The sequence below is a fragment of the Engystomops pustulosus genome, chromosome 2 (assembly GCF_040894005.1).
Source record: "Engystomops pustulosus chromosome 2, aEngPut4.maternal, whole genome shotgun sequence".
NCBI lineage: Eukaryota > Metazoa > Chordata > Amphibia > Anura > Leptodactylidae > Engystomops > Engystomops pustulosus.
The window spans coordinates 154609674-154635608 of NC_092412.1; the positions used below are offsets into that span (position 1 = coordinate 154609674).

General features: G+C 42.3%; 1 protein-coding gene across 1 annotated transcript in view; it reads left to right on the forward strand.

Annotated features, from left to right (window-relative positions):
• AHDC1 (AT-hook DNA binding motif containing 1) overlaps positions 1-2981 on the forward strand; it is a 70739-nt gene extending 67758 nt beyond the window's left edge. The window contains exon 5 of the mRNA XM_072137006.1: positions 2428-2981. The gene's annotated coding sequence lies outside the window, so the exon portion shown is untranslated. The remainder of the gene's footprint in view (positions 1-2427) is intronic.
• The last annotated feature ends 22954 nt before the right edge of the window (positions 2982-25935 follow it).

The following is a 25935-nucleotide window of genomic DNA, read 5'->3' on the forward strand; positions in this document are numbered from 1 at the left end:
CTAGTGCTGCAGAGGTGGCATACAGCATGTGGGTTAGGTTATGGTGATACCTGCTCAATAGTGGCACTAGTTCCTAGGCTCAACAGGCTTGTGTGCTATCCATATACAGGCGGTACTTAAGGACACACGACCCCAAGTTAAAGACGGACCCCTCTACCAACTGTGACCTCTGGTGAAGGTCTCTGAATGCTTTGCTATAGTCTCAAGCTGCAATGATCAGCTGTAAGGTGTCTAATGAAGGTCTATTGATCTTTGGTCCAATTACAGAAAAAAAATCTGAAACTCCGGGTGGGCTCCAATGAATGGACAATAATAGTAAAGAGTTAATCTACAATTAATGTAAACCATCTTATTAACATTTACTAGAAGAGGCTTGGCATAAGCCTCATGAACTAAAATTGACCATTTTATACATGATATACTCTAACAAAAAAAATGGAAGGGGGGAAAGATTAGCATAAGAGGAAGAAAGGGCTGAAGTGAGAGAAGACCAATGGGAGGGGATAGAGTCCTGAGCAGCTGGGTTAAATGAATGAGCATATAGGGATTCCATTGAGGCTTCACTTTAGGAATATTGAGAGTAGTCCCACAATGGTGACAAAACCTTCAAAAGCTTATCATGCAAGATTAAGATAATTTAATTTCATTGGTCATACATCAATTCAACTATCATTTGACCTCGGGGAAGTCGTGATTCTTCCAGGCCAGCACAATGGTTTCTTCAGTGTCCAAAAAGGAAAAGAGTTGTTGTGTGGCAAAACTATTGGTGACCATTTTAAAAAGTAACAGTACCTTAGAGGCTTCCAAAGGCTTTTAGCCCTAGGACATGACCACTATATATGTAACCTCTGACTCACTTCAACGTAGCCTCCAAAACACCATGTGCAATCCTGTAAGGGACCAAGTACAAACAAAAAGTACTTTGAGGGAAGTTTCTAACCTCAAAGTATTTTGGCTGCTTTTTCGTGTGGACTCCCATATTTCTACCCACTGTGGCTCTATGAAAAAAGAAGTCCTCTCCCTTGTCTGTTTACTTGTGTTTTTGTTAATAATGACAAAAAAATGGGTCACTGAAAATCCAATATGCCCTGTGCCACTGCTGCTGATCAGGTGACCTGTATATTGTCACATTGAGGAACATTGGTTAATTCTAAAAATATGACATTTGCTAATTTTGCCACCACTTTTTTCCATTTTTCGATTCCACATGCCCTAATCTAAAAAAAAAAAAATATATATATATATATATATATATATATATATATATATATATATATATATATATATAATAAAAACATTTCAATTTACTGGATGAGCGTTGTTCTGTGGGGCAAATTGTACTTCCTATTGGTACCACTAAATATTTCATGCAATGTGCTAGGAAGCTGGAAGAAATAAAAAAAAATTTGTGCATTTTAAAAAAAAAAAAAAAAAGCTTTTTAGCGTGCACTCTGGATCACACTTCCCCTTTTATTATTTGAGGGGTGGTAATAGTCTCCAAACGTAACAACAAACCAACCTTTATTATGTGGGTCATTCTGATCACTTGGATACCAAATACAGGCAGTCCCTAGGTTATGTGCAAGAGGTTTTTAAAGTTGAAATCTGCTGATGTGATCTATTGGCAGCCACTTTCGAAACTTCCAATGCCATCCAGTGTCCTGAAACCAGCTATTTAGGGGTCATTTCTCTGAACTGCACTAATAACTATATCTACTGCCTATAATGATAGCTTTTGGAAAAGCAGTATGGATGTCCTTGACTCGCCTGTCCAACCAGTGTTCTCATTGTAGGCAAATACTGGTGTGCAGTGTCTGCCTAAAAAGTTGTCAAAATTGTGTTTAATTCGTATAGCCTGCAGAGGTCACTGTTTATGTCCCCATTTGCGCTGATATTTCCCCCTTTTTTGGAAAATTGCATTTTGAAGTGAACCATCTGCAGCTAGCCAGCACAGTGAATGTTATTTATATAAATTCTACCCAAATTCTGTGATGAAACAGATGCAGTGGTTGAACTCCACCTCTCCTCTCTCCCGCAGAGAAATCGCTGCTTAAAACTGCAGCAGAAAGCAGCTTTTTGTCTGGTTGCTGCTGGGGGGCATTTCACAAGGAATCTTCCCTGTCTTTACATGACTCAGTCATTGGAGTAGAGCAGCAGTTCTGATTAAGGCTTTCTATCTTTCAGCCGTCAGCTAGTGTCCAAGTTAATGGCAAATCTACCAAGGGTGGCATTAGTGGCAGCTGACTAGAATCACCAGGCCTGACCCTGGGTTAGTGTAGTCGTATCTGTACTCGCACTGTTTTATATTGCACACTGCTGCGCACACACTCTGCCCCATGAGCCATGTCTGTCTATTCTATTTTTTATATATAATAGCGTTGTGTGATCTCTCTGGTCATTGTTTTTTTTTTTTCTTAAAATCCACAGCTGATACCATTCTCCTCTACTGAAGCCAGAAGAAGCGCCGTGGGATCCCCTTCTGAGCCCTGCACCACCTACATCATGTGTGCGCTCCCTCTCTCCTCCTTGAGCTCTGGAACCTCCTTCCCTTCAGTTCTCCCCTGAGAAGAAATTTGTGTTTGTTTTTTTTTTTTTTTGTTAAATTTTATCTTGTTTTTACTTTCTTCACAAAACCAGCAAAAATTGTACATAAGAAATTTTTTAAATGTTTCAAAATGTAAAAAAAGAAGAAATAGGGGAAATGGGGAGTATGTGAGGGGGAGGTAGGGAATGTAGCAGGGTGGAAGTCTGATCTTATTCCCATTTGATCAGAGTTGCCTGCAGTGCACTGGCAGCTCTCATGGAAAAGGTTATCCTGTCCCTTTCCCTCACATACCCCCTATCCTGAACCACCACCCTGTGTCCCCCCCATCTACCGGCTGCACTGAAATTGCGTATGTTAAATGCCCTACCACCACCCTCGGCGGTTAAAACTATTTATTGTAAATAAGGATTTCTCATAAATTGTGTATTGTCCAAAACCTGACTTGTGTGTTTAATACGAGTGAATGCGAATGACGATACACCAGACTGTGAATGCAGCCATGTGCACTCTTCCTGGAATCTGTCTCCAGGATTGTGATATTAGTGTGTGATAATCCAAGGTGACAGTGATCAGGTCTCTGTTTCCACTAGACTCCTTTGTGCTTCCAGTCTTTTATCAGCTTTGGTATTCCTTCCAACTAAGCCTTACCCAGATTTATTTCTTACCTGATATTTATTTCTTCTTTTCTCTGGTCTTTTTATATCTTTAATCTCACATCATTGCATTTCTTATCTTTCTTTCACACATTCTGCCTTCCTTGATGATATCATTGAACATCTTTAACCTTTTATTTCATCATTACCCTCTCCTAGGTCACACCACTCTCTGCCTGGACACTTGCTTTGTCTTTGCCTTCCTGTATATAATCTGCATACACTGCATTAACTTTTAGACCTTTGTGGCGATCTTTCTCCTCTCAGCTGTTCCCTGCTTACATCCCTTCTCTTTCCTGACCATGGCAATTCACATACTATTTCCTGCCACCCCTCCTAGAAATTAATTGTATGAACATGTATCCTAAATCTCTTGCTTTTCCATCCTGTGTGTTGTCTTTTTGTCTGTATCCATTCGGCTTCTTTTCTTTCCTTAGCAGTTGCTGTATCCTGCTCTCCTCTCCCCCCACCCATCAGTTCACACTAGGCTCTTGATGTCCCCATCGTCAGTTTCCCTCTCCTAGCTGTGCCAGCAGTGTGACAATCTCCTGCTGCTCTATGACCCTTCCTGCTCAGAACAGACTGTCCTCCCACAATCCCCCCAGGCCTCTACCACGATCACCCTCCAATACTAATTATCCCAGATACACCTCATTGCTTGTTGGGAGGCAGTAACACAAAACCTCCACGTGTAGCACACATATTTCTACATACATGGATGAAGATGTGTCTGTTTATAAGCCATTTCCAGCTTCAGTGTTGCTGCTGTTAATGGATTATGTGTTTTGGTTGGAAAATGTTAGCAGAACGTTGCTTTGATTGCTTCTAGAAGGAGCAGATCGCTGCTTTGCATTGACGGTTTTCTCAGCCTTGGTAGTGGTTACGTTGATACGCTCCGGAGGGTTTATACATTGCTATGCTTTGTATGCCTTTCTCTGGCTGGGGAAGGGTTACTTTTCAAAGCTCTGCAGGGTTCTCTCTGGCAGGGTGCTAGTTAATCCTCTGTTCTGGCCTTGCTGTAGATTAGTGGGGGGGTGGAGGTCACTGCTGCTCCTCCAGATCTGCCTGCAGGGGGGTGTCTCACTGCCAGGTAAGTGGCGAGTGGGGGGGCTGCGTTGCCCAGCAACAGCCCAGATGTCTGACCCTGTACAATGTGCACTGACACAGCTGTGTGTGAGAGGTGTGCATGAGAGAGAGGCTGAGGGTTGTTTGTGAGATAGAATGGATATGTTTTTGTTAAAAAAAGAAAAATATTTCCAACATCGCCGTGTATGATTAAAATCTGTTGTGTGCACGACGAGTTATGTGTGTTCTAGATAAACATACGTGTTGTAGTTTAAGTGGAGGAGCACAATACCAGAGGCTTCTAGACTGATCAAGAAAAGGAGGTTTTAGATAAACAAGTCAGTGAAAAGCCTTACCGTCCAATACTGCATAGTCTGTGTGTATACGTATGTATATATATTATGTGTATGTATGTCTAAAACTTGTTAGAGGCATCATTTCTAGTTATCCAGATCTCTTGTTTTTGTGTATATATATAGTAGAATTTCAGTGAATTGGCAGGAAACATTATAAACATTAACAACAAATTGTGTCATAACCATTTTATAACCTGTTACACAGGAGACGTTGTGAGGTGTAGCCTTTGAGGCTAAGTATTCATATTGTTCTCTCATGTCCAGCATAGATTATGGTGATTCTGATCTTCCTGGTTTTTCTGGGATTGTTTTTGGTTTGTAGCATGTAATGTAAATACTATGATCTATGACCTCAGTGTTTTCCATGAAGCTTCCTGATTGGATGGGTAATATGCAGATACATGCCAGTAAAGTGTGGCCCTCCCTGTGTTTTCAGAATAGAAGGTGGACAGTACCTGACAAAACACATTCACTAAAGGTATAAACTAATGTTTAACACGTGTTTACTGCTTTTGAATATTTTGTTGTGAGAGACCTTGTGTCTTCAAGCTTGCTCTTAATCTCCTTTATGAACATAAGCTTCTGCATTACACCCGGATGAAAGTAAGCAGCTGGAACGGACAGGCATAAGGGTGCTGCAGTAGAATTCTTACTGGAGGTCACAGCTGGTGTCACCATTTCCATCCAACACAATTTATGAGCTTCTTGGACACTGGCTTATCGTCTTAAGGGTATTTTTTTTTTCTTTTTCTAAATCTACACATATTCCTTCTCTTGCCAGCAAAAGTATTATACTATGTAAGCAAGAAAAAAAAAAATTGGTTTCTCTAATGTTAAAGTGCCTGTGATCTGTCCAGCATATGAGCAGACTTGCCAGAGTATGGGTATTTTCACTTGTGGCAGTAATGCTCCAGGGGTCATTCATCTTTGAAGAGGACATTTATTGGAGTTATTTGCATCTGAGATACCCTGTCTACATTTATTGGAGATTTCAGACCACTTTAGGCAGTATTCAGACTCTTTCAAAACGGTGGCATGGACTTGGTATAAGGGTCCATGGCCTTGTAAATAATTGCCCATTCACCAGAAAATTCAATATTGTGGGAAAGCTAAGTATACCAACTGTGTATGTATGTATATATATATAAGTTTCCCATAGGCACTGCTGAATATAATCGGGTGCCAGTACAGGCCAAGTCCTCCAATAATAAAATTAGTAAACAGGTGGCACTCCAAGTGGTCTTTATTCCCAAACTGCTATGTTTAAGCCTCATCTGAAGCCTTTCTCAAGCAAATAATTGCCCATAAACCATTTTTATAGGAAGTGACAAGTACATAGTAGATGGAGATAAATATTACATAACATGTGAAATAGTTGTATCGATTCCATTACATCAATTATATAAACAGTACTTTAGAGGTGATTATATATATAGAGAGAGAGAGAGAGAATCTGAAGTGTTGGTGCAAATGTGAGTGAATAACATACATAACACAGCGATCCTGTTCAAAGTATTCAATGCACAGCGTATTCCAGCTCAATTTGCACGTGCTCAGGCCGGATGCAAGCAAACACGCCCACAGTGGTAAACGCGCCTACTCCACCAGACCTCTGGCTTCCTTAGTGTACAAGGCGGTTCTGCTGTCCGTGTCACTTCCGGTCTGTCATACGGTCTCACATGTGGGCACCAAAGTCAAGGACATGTGACTCCTTTTCACACATGGGCAGTACTTGTCCAAATGTACATGGGCAATTAGAGCATTTGTATGTAATACATAAGAAGCTAAGTCTACCAGGCTCGGAACACATGATAACTCTAGAAAATTGCCCTTAAACAAAATGGCGCCTGTACATTTGGACGAGTACTGGGCATGGCCGAAAGGGAGTCATGTGTCCGTGACATCGGCGCTCTCATGTGAGACCGTATGACAGACTGGAAGTGACACAGATGGCGGACCAGCCTTGTACACTAAGGAAGCCAGACAAAAGGAGGAATAGGCAAGTTTACCACTGTGGGCGTGTTCGCTTGCATCAGAGGGACGCATAAAAAGCAGTGATTGGATAACACCGGTGGATCCAGCCTGAGCATGCGCAGATTGAGTTGGAAGATGCCTTGCATTGAATACTTTGAACAGGATCGCCGTGTTATGTATGTTGTTCACTCACATTTGCACTTACACTTGAGATTATCTCTCTCTATATTTTGGTTCACCTCTAAAGTACTGTATATATTAATGATGTAGTGGAATCGCTATGACCATTTTATATGTTATGTATTATTTTTCTCCACCTACTATGTACTTGTCACTTCCTATAAAAATGGTTATTATACACTTGATCATTTGCTTGAGAAAGGCTTCGGACAAAGCTGAAACGTAGCAGCTTGGGAATGAAGACCACTTGAATTTGTTCCACCAATTTGGAATGCCGCCTGTTTTCTAATTCTATCTATACACTCACACAAACTCGCCTGCTATTTACAGGAATTCAAATGTTCAATCTTTTTATGCTCTACCTCCTCTCACCTCATGTGAAAATACAGAATTCCTGTTTGCTAGCAATACGCCATTTTGAAGGAAATTTCATTCCTTATGCACCAGGAAAGTGGTTGTGTCGGCTTATCTGTTTTTCTGTTACCACATGACCTGCAATCATCATCTGTGTAGCGCGGCGTAATCTGTGTGCGCTAAATAAAGGAGTTATTATTATGCTCGTCCTTGTCCACATGGGTGATGCTGGTGGGGTCTGGGAAATAGGAAGAAGAAAACAGGTGCCCTTCCAGGTGTTGCTGTGTCTACCGAGGTCATATTCATATTGCAGCAAAGGCTTACCGGTAACACCCGCAATTGATGCTACCACCGATAGGTGTTAACCTGCCACCATCTTTGCGAAGATTGTCGTTTCCCGTGACATCATCAGGGACTGATTAATTTTTTTTTTAAGTTTTCCCCTGTAACTGAGGCATCCATAAGAGCCTCCGCTACAGGGGGAAAACACCACCTGTTACTGCTGATGTTAATCATAGTTGTACTGGGTCTGATTAGACCCAGCAGCTCTGGTCAACCTCTTTAGACCCGTCAGTCACGTGACTATGCGTTTGTATACAAACGCATGCGATCGTCAATCAGCGGCCAATGTCTTGCACTTACACAATACAAGACACCGGATGCTGACTGTCGATCGTATGCCACCCCAGTGGTTTTTTTTACTCCGTTATAAAAGGGAATCAAAACAATAACGTGTGACAGCACCCTAAGGCCTGTTCATATATATATATATATATATATATATATATATTGTAGGGGTTCAGCTCAAACGTGGGGGTCGGCAATGACAAAGCTCTCTTGGACAGCAGGATTAAAGTTGAAACTGTGCATTTATTCCAGCAAAAACAGCAGTAACAAACAAAACATCAAATAAAAATCCTTGCCTGTCCGGCTCTAACTAAACACTTGGCGGCCCTCACTAGCCACTGGAGGGCTTCTCCCTGCCAGCATGAAACATACGTTCAGTAACCCCGTGTCACTCACGTGTGGCTCTCACACAGTCCAGCCTCTGTGTCTCCAGGTAGAGAGCGTCTTCTGACTGCTCCACACCCTTCTTTAAGGGATTGCACACCTGGTGCATTATTAGACTCATTAGAAACTGGATCCTTTGGTCTGAAGCAGTGATCACACTTCTGTCTCCACTCCAGCAATTAGGGTCCTGTACCAGGTCTTCCAAGAGACCAACACATGGAGAACAGCTTCCAGTTTGACCCAATTCACACTGTGGTCGCTGTAATACACAAAAACCTTAAATTTCTCGCCAATTCAATAGTGACTTTGTCACAATATATATATATATATATATATATATATATATATTATTCGCCACAGGCTGCACACATGGCAGCGGATGGGAGTCTATGCATTATATAGAAACACAATACAAATATGTTACCTCTACGGGTTATGCCACCCGTGGCGCTTTGAACATGTTTTTGACCCGTTTTTAATCAGTCCATTAAAAACCGCGTGCATTTTTGAAAACTGCATGCGTTTTTGACAGGTTTGACCAATTATCTTAATTCAAACTGGTCAAAAACGCATGAGTTTTTTTAACGGACTGCTTAAAAACGGCCCAAAAATGCGTTCAAAATGCCACGTGTGCCATTACTCTCACTGCTGAACAGCCGATCTGGAATTTTAGATCTAGCTAGCACATTGCATTAGAAGTTATGAAAATGTAGTTATGCATTATAAACATGCACACACTGAGGATCACTTGATTTTTTTTCATAAATAATATAGAGTAATTTCCATTTATCAACATTTGGAGGATTTTTTTGTATGGGGAACACCAGTGAACAGTGTTTTATAAAATAACCAAAGTATATCAACATAAAACCGTTATTTTGCAAAAAAATTGATGATCATAATTAAAGAACAGCAATGACTGTAGCACAGACAAATATTATAATATAATTTTATTATAGCTGTTTGAACTTGTTAAAGGGAACCTGTCACCAGGAGACCCATTTTTAGCACTCCCCCAGTCCCCACAGAGCATAGTACATACACTGCCAAAGTGTTTTTGTATTAAAAATTGGTTTTACAGAAAAAAAGATATGTTATATTGTACCTTTCATTAGCATCTGCTGTGTGACTAGGCAGTTGCCAAATGGGAGGGGCTGGAAAGGAGCAGTTTTTAGAAAACAGAATAAACACAATCTTCCTGTCTTTGCCAGGAACATTTCCATGCAGAAGGATATATGGTATCACTATACTGTGGAGTAACAAAATCTGACACATGACAATTGTCCATCCCTGGTTTACGAGGGACACTAGCAGGGGCCGGTTAGTCTGGGGCCGGTCCGTACTCCCTACAATCTCTACAATCTCTCGGATAATGTACTGCTGCATCGTACACTCGATGCAGGTACTATTAATTAGTAAACAGACGCAGCGCAGCACCACTGCTTCTGCGTCTGTCTACACACGCAGCTACACAGGTCACGCAACTGACATCATTGTGCGACCTGTGTAGCGTGGAGGAACGGTGACACGTACCAGCTGTCAGGTCTCTGGCCCTCCAAGTAGCTCCGCGGCTTGGTGTAAGAGGTCACTATCCCGTGCCTCTACACCAAGTTACTGAAGACCAAGGACAGGAAGAAACCTTTTCCGTAGAACAAGAGGTGAGTATTATGTTTTTTTCTTCTTAATCATAGAGTGGAGGCATTAATTGTATGAATGGGGCAGTTATTGTATAAATAAGACAGGCTGGGGCCATTAATTCTATTTCTGGGGCAGGCTCGGGGCATTCACTTTATGGCTGTGGGTATTCATTTTCTAGCTTGGGCGGGCTGGGGATATTACTTCTATGTCTGGGGGCATGCTTGGGCTATAAATGCTATAAATAGATATAAATGCTATTTCCTAAGCAGCTTTATTTTTTAAGATTTGCATTATGGGACACCTACAGTGGTTATGTGTTTTTCTCTACAGATACTGTAGAATACAAACTTAAAAAGTTGACAATGATGGATGCTAATATTTTGAATATGTGCATAAGGACTTTGGGCTCATTCAGACTATAATACAAATTACAAGCCAGCCCTTGTTTCATATCTGACTTGTCTAAACTGAACTCCCAGATTTATTAAAGCATGGTCAGTAAAACGGCAGTTGCTTTGGAACTTATATCTTCAAAAATCACAGGACAAACCAGAGTTAGATGAAAAATCAAACACTACATTTCTTAGCCTAAGATTCAGTGGAATTATGGTGAAAACTGTTTATTTACATTTAAAGTGTTCAGTGGCGCCCTAAAATAGTTTATATTTGACCAAGAAGATTATTAGATTAGATTGCTCATCTTAATGCTTGTCTTAACAATGACATTTCACCTCTCCTGGCATGTCTCTTACAGTTAAAGGGGTATTCCAGGAATATCAACTTCTGATACAAAAACTCATAATGCTATAAATAAATGAATACAACAAGACTCAATAACATTAATCACAAAAGGGAGCTTAAATAGTTTGCTTTTAAAATTCATGGGAAGACTTATCTCCAAGATGGCCGCCATCTACAACTCCCAAGATCCTTCAGTTCTCAATACCAGCTCCTCCCTCTTATGCTCTGCTCCCAGCGATGATGCAACAGACTGTTTTGCTCTGTTACCATAGTAATGGTATGTAACTGCCATCACTACACATTACCTCACTGAGATGACGTCTCAGCACCACACTGGCCGTACTGGATGCACTGCAACCAACCGACTACAGCGAAACGTAGTGGTGATCACATGACCTGTCCAGGCAGGTGCAGGAAATGTAATGTGGACATGTGACCGGAAGCCATCTTCTATCCTGTGTCTTCTCCACAGGGACAAAATCAATGTACTGGTTAAAGGGCCAGTAGCATTTTAATTCTACACCACATTTTTCTGCTAAGGGGAGCAAAATTTTAAATAACAACCAATTACACATTAGCTGATATTTTAATTACCTATTGGAATATAAATTATGCCTATTCCTGGAATACCCCTTTAAGGGTTGTTTGTTCCATAGAACAAGGCCCTCTCTGTGTATCCATCCTGGAAAGGTATAAATAAATGGACAGTAGTACTACCACTCACTCCTCTTGTTTAAGATTCATGAGTCCATATTTTGGATTTATTTCTTTGGTGAACAGTCTTTAGCTGTCTGTACACAAAATCGGCTGCTTTCCGATGCGCTTTATGCCCTAATTTTGTCAACGGAGCGAGGCTCAACCTCTTTACTGCAAACATTGATTACCACCACACCAGATCATAGATCCGCAGTGGAAAACCATTTCCATTGGATTTTTTTCTGCAATGTGTGTATGAGATTACACTGCTACTGTATTATGCCGCAGATTTATCTAAAAAATGCTGTGCATCAAATCCACATGTAATATGCTATCTGTGTCAACAATGGCATTATGAGACCAAGGCCTAAATGAGTCCGTTTTATGCAGTTTAATTGGTGACCTATGTCAGAATGCTATCCATAGCTGTTGAAATGTTAATAGGGTAAAAACGTTTGCCCACAGGTTCAAACAATGTACAATAGCGCCCCACAAAATAAGATTCTGGATGTTAAAAAATGTAAACCATGTAATGATGATGTTGCCATTATGTTGAAATCCCATTAATGGAGTCTCAAGGTGTAGATAAACATATGCAATCAAGTTAACATGTCACTCTGAATCACCGCAAAATAAGATAACTTTAGGCTTTGTCCTGAACAGAACAAAATTTATCTAGATGTGCAAGTGTAAAAGTTGACTTTTTATTTCTCAGAATGAGCCCTCATGCACAAGAAGGTTGTTTTTGTCATATAAGTCATCGGATAGCACACGGCCATGTGCGCCGACCGACTATCCAAGTCACAAAACTCAGAGTCTACTCATGTTAAATGACATCTTCCATCAAGATCAAGGATTGTTAACCAAGCGACTGACATGCTGGTGTGTGCCCCCTCTGGCAGGATCTGCCCTTCTTGTAGCTTATTATGCCCTTGTTTTTAAGAAATAAAGGTTCCAGTCTTCATTGACATCTATGGAGCTTGGAGACCCTCTGGTTCATTTGCATAATTTTGAAAAGTTTTGCTTTGTTAAAAAAACAAGGTCTTGAGTAGCTAAAAGAATAGCTGAAACTGACAGAGGGGGCACACACAGGTATGTAAGTGTGGTTGGTTTACAATCCTTCATTCTGGTGGTAGATGTCCTTTAAGGGCCCAAGTTGTGCGGGTAGCCGTAACGTATGTTTTGGAATGTCAGCAACCACTTTGTACTAGGATAATAATTACACAGAAACTGTTCCATAGTATTACAGTTAGTATGTTCCTCTTAGTAAAGTTTGTGCTGCTTCACGAGAAACAACCCAGGAACAGATGCTGGTGTCAGTATTATTATTTTTTTGTTTATCCCCCCCCCCACCCATTTTTTTAGACCATCAATAAGCAGAAACATTGCAAAAGTACAATACAGAAACAAACATTGCGGTTTGATAATGCGACAACAAAAATGTGAACATAGTATCATATTATATATCATCAAGATACAAAAAGAACCAGCAAGTGGGTTAACCAAGTGCTTAACCATACAGGAGTCTACCAAAGGGAGTCCACTAGCTGGAAAGCCAAATAGTAAATATAGTACATATCTGGAGCCGACAGATTCGCATCCCCTCCCCCCTGGCTGTTGACGCACTTAAATAAACTTTTCAGGAGTACAACTGGACAGATCTAAAAAAGAAATTTAGAAAGAAATGTATTGATGCGTCCATACAGAGAGAGTGGAAGGGAAGACCAATTACGCAGATGGGACTCTGTGTCCACAACAGGGAGCTCAATATTTAGCTCTGGGTAGACCCAGTCATCTTGGGAGACATGCACTCCCAAGATTTTGAAATGGGCGACCATCTGGAGGGGGATTGGGAATGACCTGTCAGTTATATCTACATGAGAGAGGGGAAAGAGAACGGATTTATCCCATGGCTCCAAACCAGTCAAATCAGGCCATTCTGCAGAATGTCGGATAGCCAGGGCAAGAGGCTCTATAGCAAGGGCAAATAGGAGTGATGATAGCGGGCAAACCTCTCTCTTGCCCCGGGCCGGGTTCTTGTATTATAAGATACTTCTGTTATTTTTGGAAATAAGTTGATTCTATAGAGAGACAAAGAAGTAAAAAGTATTACTACTACTGTTTAATTTTATAGCACCTGGTAGTTGTCCAGCTTTTGTGGTTTTTAAGTTACCTGTACATTTCCTTGCATATCTAAATAGCAGCTATTTGACAACAATATTCGGGTGCTAGTGGAAGAAGGGGATGGTTCAGAACTGGATGGCACAGGAATAATAGCACAGTAATAATGTAGAAATACAATGAACTAGCAAACTGATTTTTTTTCCTACAATCATTAGACGGATGTTAAACAGTGCCAACCAGTGGTTAAAATGTACATAAACACTGTTAAAATGATTTTGACTTTGAAGTAAGGTGCAACATAATTACAAAACTGTTATTCTATAGAGTATTTTTTATAACTTTTTTAGAATTCATTTAGAGAATCCAAATTTTGACAAAACTTGCACATATCCATGTTTAGGAATAATGGACACTGGTGAACATAGCAAAAGTGTCAGGATCAGTGGATCCTCTGGACCACCGCGGGAAATGGAACTAGCCGGCACCTGGGACCAAAACCTAAGTGGCACCTGGTTTTCACCAGAGCCCGCCGCAAAGCGGGTTGGACTTGCTGCGGCAGGATACCACTAGGTCGTTCCACAGGTGCGACTAGCCTTTGGTGGCAGCCGAGGTCGAGGTACCTTAGCGGATGACAGTCTCGTAGTCAGGTCCAGGCAGGGTCAGGGCAGGCGGCAGAGATGCAACGTCCAAGTCCAAGGTCAGCAACGGGAGGTCCAGGCAGGTGGGAGCGGGAACACAGGCACATGGAACACAGCAATACGGAGGAACTCGGGTAACACAGGACTCAGGAGCGAGAGCACACAGGAATACACAGGAACGCAGGAATACACAGGAACGCAGGAATAATCGCTTGGAAGCTTTCTCTAAGGCTATGAGGCACAAAGATCAGGCAAGGGTAACAGGAAGAGGAAGGCTTGTGAAGAATTGGGCAATATGGCCAGCACCAATTAATGGCGCGCTGGGCCTTTAAATTCAGAGAAGGTGCCGCGCGCGCACAGCGGAAGGGAGCAAGCCAGGACGGGTGAGATGCGCTGGCGGGGGCAGGGCGGCACGGGGACCACCCGTGACAAAAAGTTAGTAATATTTGGCTTGTGGGTAAAATTTGAGGATGAACCTAATGTGATCTTCTCAAATCTTTTAAATGCACATATCAAACTGTTCAATGTGTCATTCATTTTTCGCATAACTTTATATAATCTAATAAGGAGCCTAATAGCAAAATTCACAACATTTGTTTGATGTATCACCCAATAAATTCCCTGGTTCAATTGACATTTTAACATTATAAGGCCAAGACGACAACTAACATTTGCTAAACAATACCTTGCTATTGTGAGGCTTCAAGCAAGATTCTCTGCAAAAACAATGGCTGCCCAGGATGTTCAATACGTCTAGGGGCGTGCTACGCATCAGCCACCGTCGTCACCAGATAAACCTACAGTGGTGCTACAGTGTGGTGTTACTTTAATAACATCATTAATCCAGTCATTTTGTATCTGCATGGGTGACACAGGCCTAATTTCATCTTCATGGATAATAAACAGCTAGATCATCAAGGTCTAACATTAGGGAACTGCTGCTGGAGAATGGGTCCTCAAATGGAGTAGCCTGCACTTTCTCGATGAAAACCTAAGGAATCAGCTACGTCACCATACAGAGGCTTGTAATCCAGTACCCCAGAACTTAAATGGGAATAACTTATACAATTGTACATTTCAGTATTCATAGAATTTGTCCAGGGAAGAAAAAAAGTAATCTTTTTCCATAAACTGTGCTTGATACGATAGCACATATCCATTAAAACGGTTTTACCAAGTTGAATTGTTTTTCTCCATCCACAGCACAGAAGATAAACATCTAATAGGTACAGGTACGACTGTTAGGACCCTCATTGATTACAAGAACTTCGTCCTGTTATAACTAATTGATTGAGCGTTTGGACAAGCATATGTCCAGCAACTCCATTAAATACTATGGGATCGTAGAATATTGACACAGCACTCTGCTATTTCCAGGACTCTCATACATGGTCTATGAAAATGGCAGCATAGAAAAGTAATTTCTGATGAATCCATAGTGGTGAAGGCATGCTGTTCCATCAATTTGTCAGCATGTTTCTGAAAAAAAGCTTTAAAGCCCCAAGTCAGAGCTGAACTGCAATACCAGATGTGAAGTCATAGCCATATGTGGCTCTTCTGGCACATATCCTTTTGCCATGAGGTTGGCTTCACACAAGTATTGCAACAATCATCAGCGTTTCACCAGAGTCATTGAAAAACTTATCATTTTCCATCCGATGTGTTCAGTGTGTCAATTTTTTCATCAGTTTTTTCCACCTAAGCCAAAAAAAAAAAAGAAGAAAAAGAATGTGGCCTATGTTTTCTATAGTAATAGACCAGTCAGATAGCTGACCGCACATGGATGGTGCATACAGACCCATTTAGGTGAATGGCTAGTTCAATGTGTGAAAACGGATGAAACTAGGACATGCTGATATTCAGAAGAAACACAAAAATGGGAAACACAGAGGACAGTGCCTCGGGTGATAACGTTTGGTGACGGATGCTGATTCGATGGAGAATAGAGGGTGCTCACCTGGTAGATTCTTGGTTCATAGACATATAGAATAGGATAGAATCCTAGGTTCCAGGCGATGAGGTATCAGGTAGCAATAGCCGGTTACTAGTTGTTACATATATATCTATATAGGTTAAAAGGTATACTTCTAGGGCTTATATACTATATATGCAGCTCTCACAACTCAGAGGCGCCGGGGTCCCAAAGGGGTCCGGAGGTACAATGGAAGGTAGACAAAAATAATTTTCGCAAAATTAGTTCACGTGGAGCGCTAATAGTAATATTTACCCAAACTATGAAATATACCAGTTGTAACGCCAGTTCATTCAGTCATAAGAATAATTTAATAATAATCAAAATTTAAAAAAAAAATTATAAAATGGTCCAAATAACACGTTTCGGGTCGCAGACCCTTTATCAAATTCAGGACACAAGTAGATACATACATAACAATACAGTGGTCTTTAAAGGAAACCTACCATTTCAAATGGTAGGGGTTAGCTGTAAATACCGAGCACCAGCTCAGGGTGAGCTGGTGCCAGTGCTTACTTTCTTTAGTGTTATTAACCGCTGTATCGCGGTTTTAACACTTTTTAAAGTTTATAGCAGAAGCTGCTTCGGCGCTAGTTTGACTGAGAGGCAAATAAATAATATTAAATCTAATAAAAGAATACAAACATGCCAGAGGCATATCGGACAATCGATTATGCTACGTACATAATTGGTTACTATAGAGAAATTACGTAAATACTAACCGGTAGGTAATTGATAAAATAAATAAATAGATAATAAGATAATAGTATATAAACAGTTTATTCTCTAAATGTTATTTATTTGCCTCTCAGTCAAACTAGCGCATCATCTTGTCCATAGACATGCGCACTAAGTACTCACAGATACCGCTCCGAAAAACTTCTAACCTGGAGCATCTAATGCGCATGCTCCATTTCCATGACGGCTGCTTGTCGCAATCTCGGCCACAAACTACTTCCGGTATCATCTGCTTTAACCACTATACTGCGCATGTTTCGCATTTCACGCCTCTTTTTACCCACTCACCGTACAGCATCCTAATTGTAAGTAAATACCCATATCCTATTTAAAGACCACTGTATTGTTATGTATGTATCTACTTGTGTCCTGAATTTGATAAAGGGTCTGCGACCCGAAACGCGTTATTTGGACCATTTTATATATATATTTTTTATTGGGATTATTAATAAATTATTCTTATGACTGAATGAACTGGCGTAACAACTGGTATATTTCATAGTTTGGGTAAATATTAGCGCTCCACGTGAACTCATTTTGCGAAAATTATTTTTTCTACCTTCCATGCTGATATTCACACATGCATGATCACTGAAAAAAACTGACACGGTATATAGTTATGTGTAAGCTACAAACACACACAGCAATAGGGTCCTTACCCTAAATAACCCCCTTATGCCATTTCATACTCAGGGTTTTATAACCTTGGAAATACATGCTCTGGTCACTGCCAAGTGAATGCATTGTGAGATTAGCACAATACTATGACTAGAGCTATGCCTATGAGGGAAGAATGTGCTGTGTGACTATAAAGATGCCGGAAAGTGTGTGCGAGTAGCTGACTATAGGAGGTACGTGAGAGACATGGCTGTGAGTTTTGTCAGTACAAGGCACTTCCCTTTCCACTGTCACTCAATGTCAGGGGCTGGGGACAGAGCCAGGAGCTGTGTGACATGTCAGGGACAGAAGGTGTGAGGGTGACACGTTACCATGGATACTAGATGAGAGGAGGGAGAGAGGAGGAAGAGGCCTTTACTGTTTTTTTTGTCTGTCTCATGCTGTCCATTTAAGGTTTTCCCCTGTCTTTAATCTCCTCAGCACCACTGTCTCCCTCCTTTTGCACACCTCCCCCCTCTACAATCTGTGCTACGTCTTATTTTTCCTTCTTTTAGGAAAGAGCAGCCAAAACACCTAACACAGAGACGAAAGGTTCAAAGGTAGATTGAAGATGAGGGTAGTAAGGCAGGCATGCTTCAAGCTGAAGATGGGGAAGACTGCAAAATAGTCTGCACTAGCCGATCTGAGAATTGGGGAGAAGCAGGCTCTGCTGGAGGAAAAGGGAGGGAGTAGAGGGGTGTAATAGGGAAAGAACAGATGGAGAACAGGGAAAGGAGTGGGGGAAGTCTGCTCTAGAAGCCTGAGGTGTCAGTAATGAGGTCAGCAGGAACTGGCACCAACAACATTGCTCCCACTTCAAAGGCCGCAAAAGAAGAGAAGTCTGTCCCTTCTGAGTTGCTTTCTGGTGATAATGAAATATTACATGCTAATAGGGATCTATGTATCAGCTCCTCTCCTATCCAAGGATGGTGTTTCAGCTGTGCCTGTAATGAAAATGAGCAGAATGCTTGACACAGGCTGTGCCTCTGCTGCTCTGTCCAAGCATGCAATTGGCACATGATGCACTTGTGCGTTGGCTAACAGCGGTCATCTGCTGACAACATTTTCTGTGCATGTCAAAAAATAGTCCAGTCTGTTGTGGTCGGATATGATTATTTGTCCCCAGTATATTTGAATGCAAATATGAGGCCTGTTCAATGTCTGGGTCAAGCGTGTTTTAGTTTAGATTCTAAATAATATAATAAATATAATCCAGAAAATAAGCAGTTATCTGGAAAGTCACAGGTGGGTGAAAAAAGTGTTCCTGTTTTCCATAACAAATATATACATATAATATTTAGTGTGTTGTCATGTTAGTTATGATTGGTGCATTCTCTTTAGTAATAAAAAATTCTCCATTTGAAGGACACTAATGTCAAATTTCCAAGCAATGACTTCTCTATAAATACCATGGCAAAAATAATAGCTGTATACTATTTTTAAACTGATATTCTCTTTCTTTTGCATGTGCTACCTTCCAATGGATCCTACTTTGCCTATGTGCAATTTCCTGCATATTCCTAACATGACTGATACAAGAGTTAGCTAAGCAATAGGCAATTATCTATATAACATTGGAATATACACGTAAACCCTTCTACCTGGAAATTATACAATGCATACAATAGCGCATACACTATCCAGTTATATTGACTGTTCTAGCCAGTTATATTGACTGTTGAAGAGACTTGAAAGTCAATGTGTGGCCAAAGAGGATTGCCATTGGCAAACAGATATGATAGAAAGCATTCCATTTTGTATTGGCATGATACATCTTGGAGATGTCAGAAAAGTTGTAATTGCATAACTAAACTTGTACCTAATAACTTTTGCAATAAATTTAGTTCATAGTTTACAATTTTTTGTAAATACACATCCTTTTTGTATTTTGTCATATTTAAAGGGAACCTGTCACCAGGCTACCCATTTTTAGCACTCCCCCAGTCCCCAAAGAGAATAGTACATACACTGTCAAAGTGTTTTTCTTTAAAAAAAAAATAGGTTTTACATAAAAAAAGAAATGTTATATTGTACCTTTCATTAGCATCTGCTGTGTGACTAGGCACTCGTCCCCTGGGAGTGGCTGTAAAAGAGCAGTTTCCCCCCCCCCCACCCTTGGGAAACTGCTCCTCCATGTGTCCTTTTCAAATATATAACTCCCTTCACTCAGGATTGGCTGTAGAGCAGCAGGGGGCATCGCTAAGCCAAGTGATGGGTGTTTTCATATACAGGCAGTCCCCTACTTAAGAACACCTGACTTACATACGACCCCTAGTTACAAACGGAACTCTGGAATTTGGTAAATTACTGTACTTTAGTCCTAGGCTACAATAAACAGCTATAACAGTTATCAATGGGGCCTGTAATTAAGATTTATAGTTTATCCTGGTTCTTATGACAATCCAACATTTTTAAAATCCAATTGTCACAGAGACCAAAAATTTTTTGACTGGGTTTACAATAATAAAATATACGGTTCCGACTTACATACAAACTCAACTTAAGAACAAACCTACAGAACCTATCTTGTATGTAACCCCGGGACTGCCTGTATTTGAAAAGGACACATGGAGGAGCTGTTTCCCAAGGGGGGGAAGGGAAACTGCTCCTTTCCAGCTACTCCCAGTGGACGAGTGCCTAGTCACACAGCAGATGGCAATGAAAGGTACAATATAACATATCTTTTTTTTCTGTAAAACCTATTTTTTATACAAAAACACTTTGGCAGTGTATGTACTATGCTCTGTGGGGACTGGGGGAGTGCTAAAAATGGGTCTCCTGGTGACAGGTTCCCTTTAATAACAAAATGAAGTCATTGTGACTGAATATGGGTAGTTGCATAAGAGATTAACCTGCCCAATCCCTGTGCCTATAGCCTCCCCTACTAATATATACATTTATAATGCTGCTTTCTTCCATATTCAGTGGTTTTGTGATGACTGGTGCTCCAGGTAAGTGTTTAAGGGGAAATACCCATTCATGTTTTTTTATGTAGTTTTCTCCTCTTTTTACACTTCTCTCTGGGTTTGGATATCAGAATCAGAAACCTGGCACATACAGTAGCCTCACAGATATTTCTAGTACATAAACAAAAATGTGATAAAAGTCTGAAAGATATAAATCTGCTGGGATTCAAACCTATGTCAATGATTGACTAATCCCTGTCCTATTACACATCATGCTTGCTTGCTCTGTTACTAACTTCCTTAGATACTGCAGCAAAGTTGTCGGGTGGAATGGGGTCTTGGGACCCCTTATTCCTGACATATGTGTAGCTCTTAAAGGACCCACATCCATGAAACATTCAGGGCATGTCTTAATAGAAATATCCTTTCAATGTTTAGCTTGTACAGTGGGCAGTTCTGTATCCTAGGAAACTACATCTCTGGAAACCATGTGGCAAAGCTGCTAGTAAAGGTGATCTGGCACCACCCAAGAGGGTAGAATAAGGTACTCTGATCTCAGCATTGTCTGTTAACATGTATCTGTAAAGTTCTTTAATGATTCCTTTCATTTAAGATTCCCTTAATATTGTCCACCTACTTAAAGAGGTTCCCAGAAAGACAAGTTTCTTAAATGTACTCAGGATAACATAATAGCACATTGTCTAATTTAGTTACTAAAGTAAGCAGTTCCTAGCGCTACCACCGATGTAGCAGTGCTAAACTGCTAACTTTATTGGAACCTTCTGATAAAGCTAGCGAACACTGCAGTGCCATACCCTGAGAACGCCAGACCGAGCTTACAGCCCTCCCACACCATAGGCCGGCAGTGACTGCCAGGCTTCATGCGGCAGTCACCGCCTCCTAGTCCGTCCCACTCATGAATAAGCCGGACCACTATAAGCACGGTATGGCGTTCTCAGGGTATGGCAATGCAGTGTTTGCTAGCTTTATCAGAAGGTTCTGGGGTACTACATCTGGGGTAGCCTTAGAAGCTGCTTACTTTAGTTTTTTTAGGGTGACAGGTCCTTTTTAACAAAAATGTATTTGATATTTCACAGACATTTCACAGATATAATTCCAACCTCTCTCCAAGCCTCTAAAGCCAGTAGGATCTTGACATGGCGAAGGGAGGTATATAGCAGAACTGTGTGTGTTATAGGTGAGTTAGCAGAGCTGAGAGTGTCATTGTGTGTTATATCCATCTCATGGATTTCATAATCTCTCATCTCATCTCTGATCTGTCTCGTCTCTCTTTCTATGTATCTCATAGGGAATAGTAGGGAAAAACTTTGTTAGGGAATAAGGAATGACGCTATGCACCCAAGTAAAGGCAGAAATGTTGTGGCAAGAATAACTGTAATTTATTAAACACAGGCAACTCATTTTAATGTCATATTGGCGTCTTCGTCAAGCCAAAAGCAACTGTACAGGTAAACATAAAGGAAAGATACAAAAATACATTAAAAATTCACACGTCACAATATAAATAAAATATAATATAATGTATATGATGTACATAGCTCTGCAGTTCTCTGACATCTTAGGTATCTCCCTTATCCTATATATAGTTATATTGTTGTAAACAGCCTTCTGACTATCCATCTCACTTTCCACACACCGTTAATGCTCATTGACTCCTATTAGCCATCATTGGCACTGTATACTTTACACTGTTATGTCTCTTATTAACTACATACACACTTGGTCATATATTGTACATCAAAGCATCTCCTACTTATATATGTGCTGAACATAGAAATATATAAGATTGGTTCCTGTCAGGATTCGGGAGGAGTGGATCCTCTGGACCACCGCGGGAGGTGGTACAAGACGACACCTGGGACTTGAATCTAAGTGGCACCTGGTCTTCAGTAGAGCACGCCGCAAAGCAGGATGGTCTTGCTGCAGCGGGGTTGTTCCACGGGTGCGACTAGCCCGCGGTGGAGACAGTCTCATGATCACGTTTAGGTACAGGGTCAAGGCAGGCGGCAGAAATGCAAGGTGAAGTCCAATCCGAGATCAGCAGGAACGCAGGAACACGGAAAACTAGGAACATGGGAAGTCAGGAGCAGGAACACACAGAAATGCAGGAATACCGCTGGGAATCTTTCTCGAAGGTGTAAGCACAAAGATCTGGCAGGGTTTGCAGGAAGAGGCAGGCGTATATGGAATTTGTGAAAATGACCAGCGCCAATTAAAGACGCGCTGGCCCTTTAAAGCTAGAGAAGCCGGCCCACGCGCGCCCTAGGAGTCGGGGATGCGCACACAGCAGATGGGACCAAGACAGGAGCCGGGATAGGTAAGATGAGCGAGCGATGCATTGGCGGTGTCAGAGGGGCACGGGTAAGCTCACGACCCGCATTATGGGTCGCGGGACCACCTGTGACATCCCCCCCCTTTTGGCCTCCCCCTCTTGGGCTGGAGGAATCTCTGCAGGAGATCACGGTCCAGGATATTGTCCTCTGGCTCCCAAGACCTCTCATCCCGCCTGAACCCTTTCCAGTCAACCAAGAAGAGCTGCTTCCCCCTTACTGTCTTCATGTCAAGGATCTCCCTTACCTGATAGGTGTCGGTAGAGTCAGCCACAGGAGCGGGATGAGGTACAGCTTGTAGGACACTGAATTGATGCGAGTCAGGACCTCGAAAGGACCCAAGAATTGTGGGCTAAGCTTGTACCCAGGAATCTTCAGCCAGATGTACCTGGAGGACAACCAGACCTTGTCCCCAAGAGAGAAGACAGGAGGAGGTCTGCGTCTCTTGTCGGCGTGGGTTTTGATGCGGGCAGCGGCCAAAGTAGAGATTGACAAGTTTATTTCCAAATGGAACTGAGGTCCTGCACCAATTCTTCCACCACAGGAACATCCAAGGGAATGGACAGAGGAAGCGGTGGGCGTGGAATTCATCCGTAAACAATAGAGAATGGGGCTGCACCAGCAGATTCCGAGTCCAGAGAGTTATAGGAGAACTCTGCCCACGGCAACAAAGTAGACCAATCGTCCTGACGGGCAGAGACAAAATGACAAAAGTTAGCAGCTCAGAGTTTGGTTAACTCTCTCTAGAGTGAAGAACAGGCTGGCAAGGCGATGAGCAGACGGCAGACCTGGCAGCGGGACAAAAAGGGACATCTTCAAGAAATGGTTGATTACCACCCAGATAACGGTATTCCCAGAGGAAGATGGAAGGTCAGTGACAAAGTCCATGGCCACGTGAGTCCATGGGCAGCTGGGCACCCGCGGGTTTGAGGCGCGATAGTTTATTACAAGCACAGGAAGTGCAGGAACACACAAAATCCTTCACGTCTTGGACCAGATCTGGCCACCAATAGTAACAGGAAATGAGGGCTACAGAGCGCTGCACCCCAGTGTGCCCAGCCACACAAGAGCAATGTCCAAAATCTTCTTCCGAAGCACAAGTCGGACACACGTCTTGCCCGGTGGGAGCTGCCAGAGGTCCACTGGAGTTGGACACAACCAATCGTCGACCAACGGGCTTGCCTAGGGTAAAAACGTTGGGCTGTCTGGAGATACAAGAGATTCTTATGGTCTGTATACACCCAGACCTGATGGCGAGCTCCCTCCAAAAGGTGTCGCCATTCTTCTAGGGCAAGCTTGATGGACAGAAGTTCTCTATCTCCAATAGAATAATTTCTCACTGCAGGAGAAAAAGTCTTGGAAAAGAAGCCGCAGGTGAGTGTTCGGCCCTTAAGCCATTTCTGGGTGAGCACCGCCCCAGCATCTAAGGAAAATGCATCCACCTCTAGATGAAAGGGCTTCTCCGTATCAGGCCTAGCGAGAACAGGAGCTGAAGCTTGAGAAGGCCTTTCGCCCTTTCTGGTGAGCGCCACGATAGGAGACAACTGAGTAGAGAAGTCTGGGATAAACTGCGGGTAATAATTTGCAAATCCTAGAAACTTCTGGATGGCACGTAGACCTTCGGGACGCGGCCACTGCAGGACTGCAGGATCCATCTGGAGACCTTTGTCTGAGATTATGTAACTCAGGAAAGGAAGGCTGCACTTGTGAAATAGACACTTCTCGGGCTTGATTAGCCCCAAGGCGGCCAAGAACTTGCCGTACGTGAGACTGGTGGGCCTCGACGTCTGGAGAGAACATTAAGATGTCATCTAGGTAGACCATGACACACGTATACAGTAGATCTCTGAAGATGTCATTGATGAACTCCTGGAAGACAGCTGGAGCATTACACAGTCCAAATGGCATCACAAGGTACTGGAAATGTCCATCTCGGGTGTTAAATGCTGTCTTCCATTTGTCTCCCTTTCGGATCCGGATGAGGTTGTAGGCCCCATGAAGGTCCAGCTTGGGGAAAATCTTGGAGCCGTGCAAGCGGTCAAAAAGCTCTGTGATCAATGGAAGAGGGTAGTGATTCTTAACCGTGATCTTGTTAAGTCTGCGATAATCAATGCAGGGACGCAGAGAGACGTCACAATAAAGAGCCCTGCATCTGAGGGGCAGACTGGGGGGACTCAAAATATAGGATAGCGGAAGAGGAAATGCTGGGGGAGGCTGGAGGGGCAGTGAGGAGATCACACACAGGCACTGAGGTGGGGAGGGGGGTGGGAATGTTATTATGTTATTATTTCCCAATTAGTTGTTATTGGTGTGGTAAGTTAGAGGAAAAACTAGAGCATACCGGTATTTCTTTATCGATGAGGAGGAAACGGAGAGGTGGGAATGGTAGCAAAAGAATATGTCTAGGTATGATCTAAAGCAATACATTTGTGCACGGGAATGGTACCAAAAGAATATGTCTAGGTATGATCTAAAGCAATATATTTGTGCACTTATGTAAATTGATATATGTCATATTGGCTCTGCGAAGTCAAAATATATGGAAATATCACGGTTCAATTGTTTGTATATTCTGTGAAAATAAAATTTTTTCAAGTAATAAACCCCCCCCTGCAATGGCTGGAGAGGAGGACTTGCGTATAAACCCTCTCTGGAGGTTCTCTTTAATATACTCTGACATGGCAGAGGTCTCATGTGCGCCCGACCCCGGGGAGGAGAGGTATCCGGCAACAGACCAATAGAGCAGTCGTAGGGACGATGTGGTCTCTAAGAAGCATGCCAAGACATTGCCACCACATCGTGATGGGCCCACATGTAGGTAGGCCCTCTACAGTCTTAGGAGTCACGGAGGAGGCCAAGACGGGCACTGGTCGAGACGCCTCCATACAACGGGACTGACACTCTGGACCCCAATGAAGAATTTCCCACAATCATCCAGTTGAGAACGGGTGCATGAAGCTGCAGCCACAGAAGACCCAGAAGGAGGGACGAGGTAGAGCAGGGCAGCACGTAGAAGGACAATCTCTCCTTATGTAGAGCACCGACTTGCAGGGAGATAGGCTCAGTGCGGTACCTGACCGGATCGGAGAAGATTTGTCCACTGACCGAGGAGATGACCAGAGCTTCCCGAGAAGAACCACAGGGAGGTGGTGCAGGGAGACCTCCTGGAACGCTCCTGGAGAGAGAGCCAGATTCTGTCCACCTGCATGGGCTCTTTCTGCAGATGGTTCGGCCGGTGGCTGGAGCAGTCTTTGGAAAGCAGGAGCCAGGCCTGGTAAACGCGGTGGATGACCTTGTGATGTTGTTCGTGATGTATCTTCTCGGTATGCTCCCTAA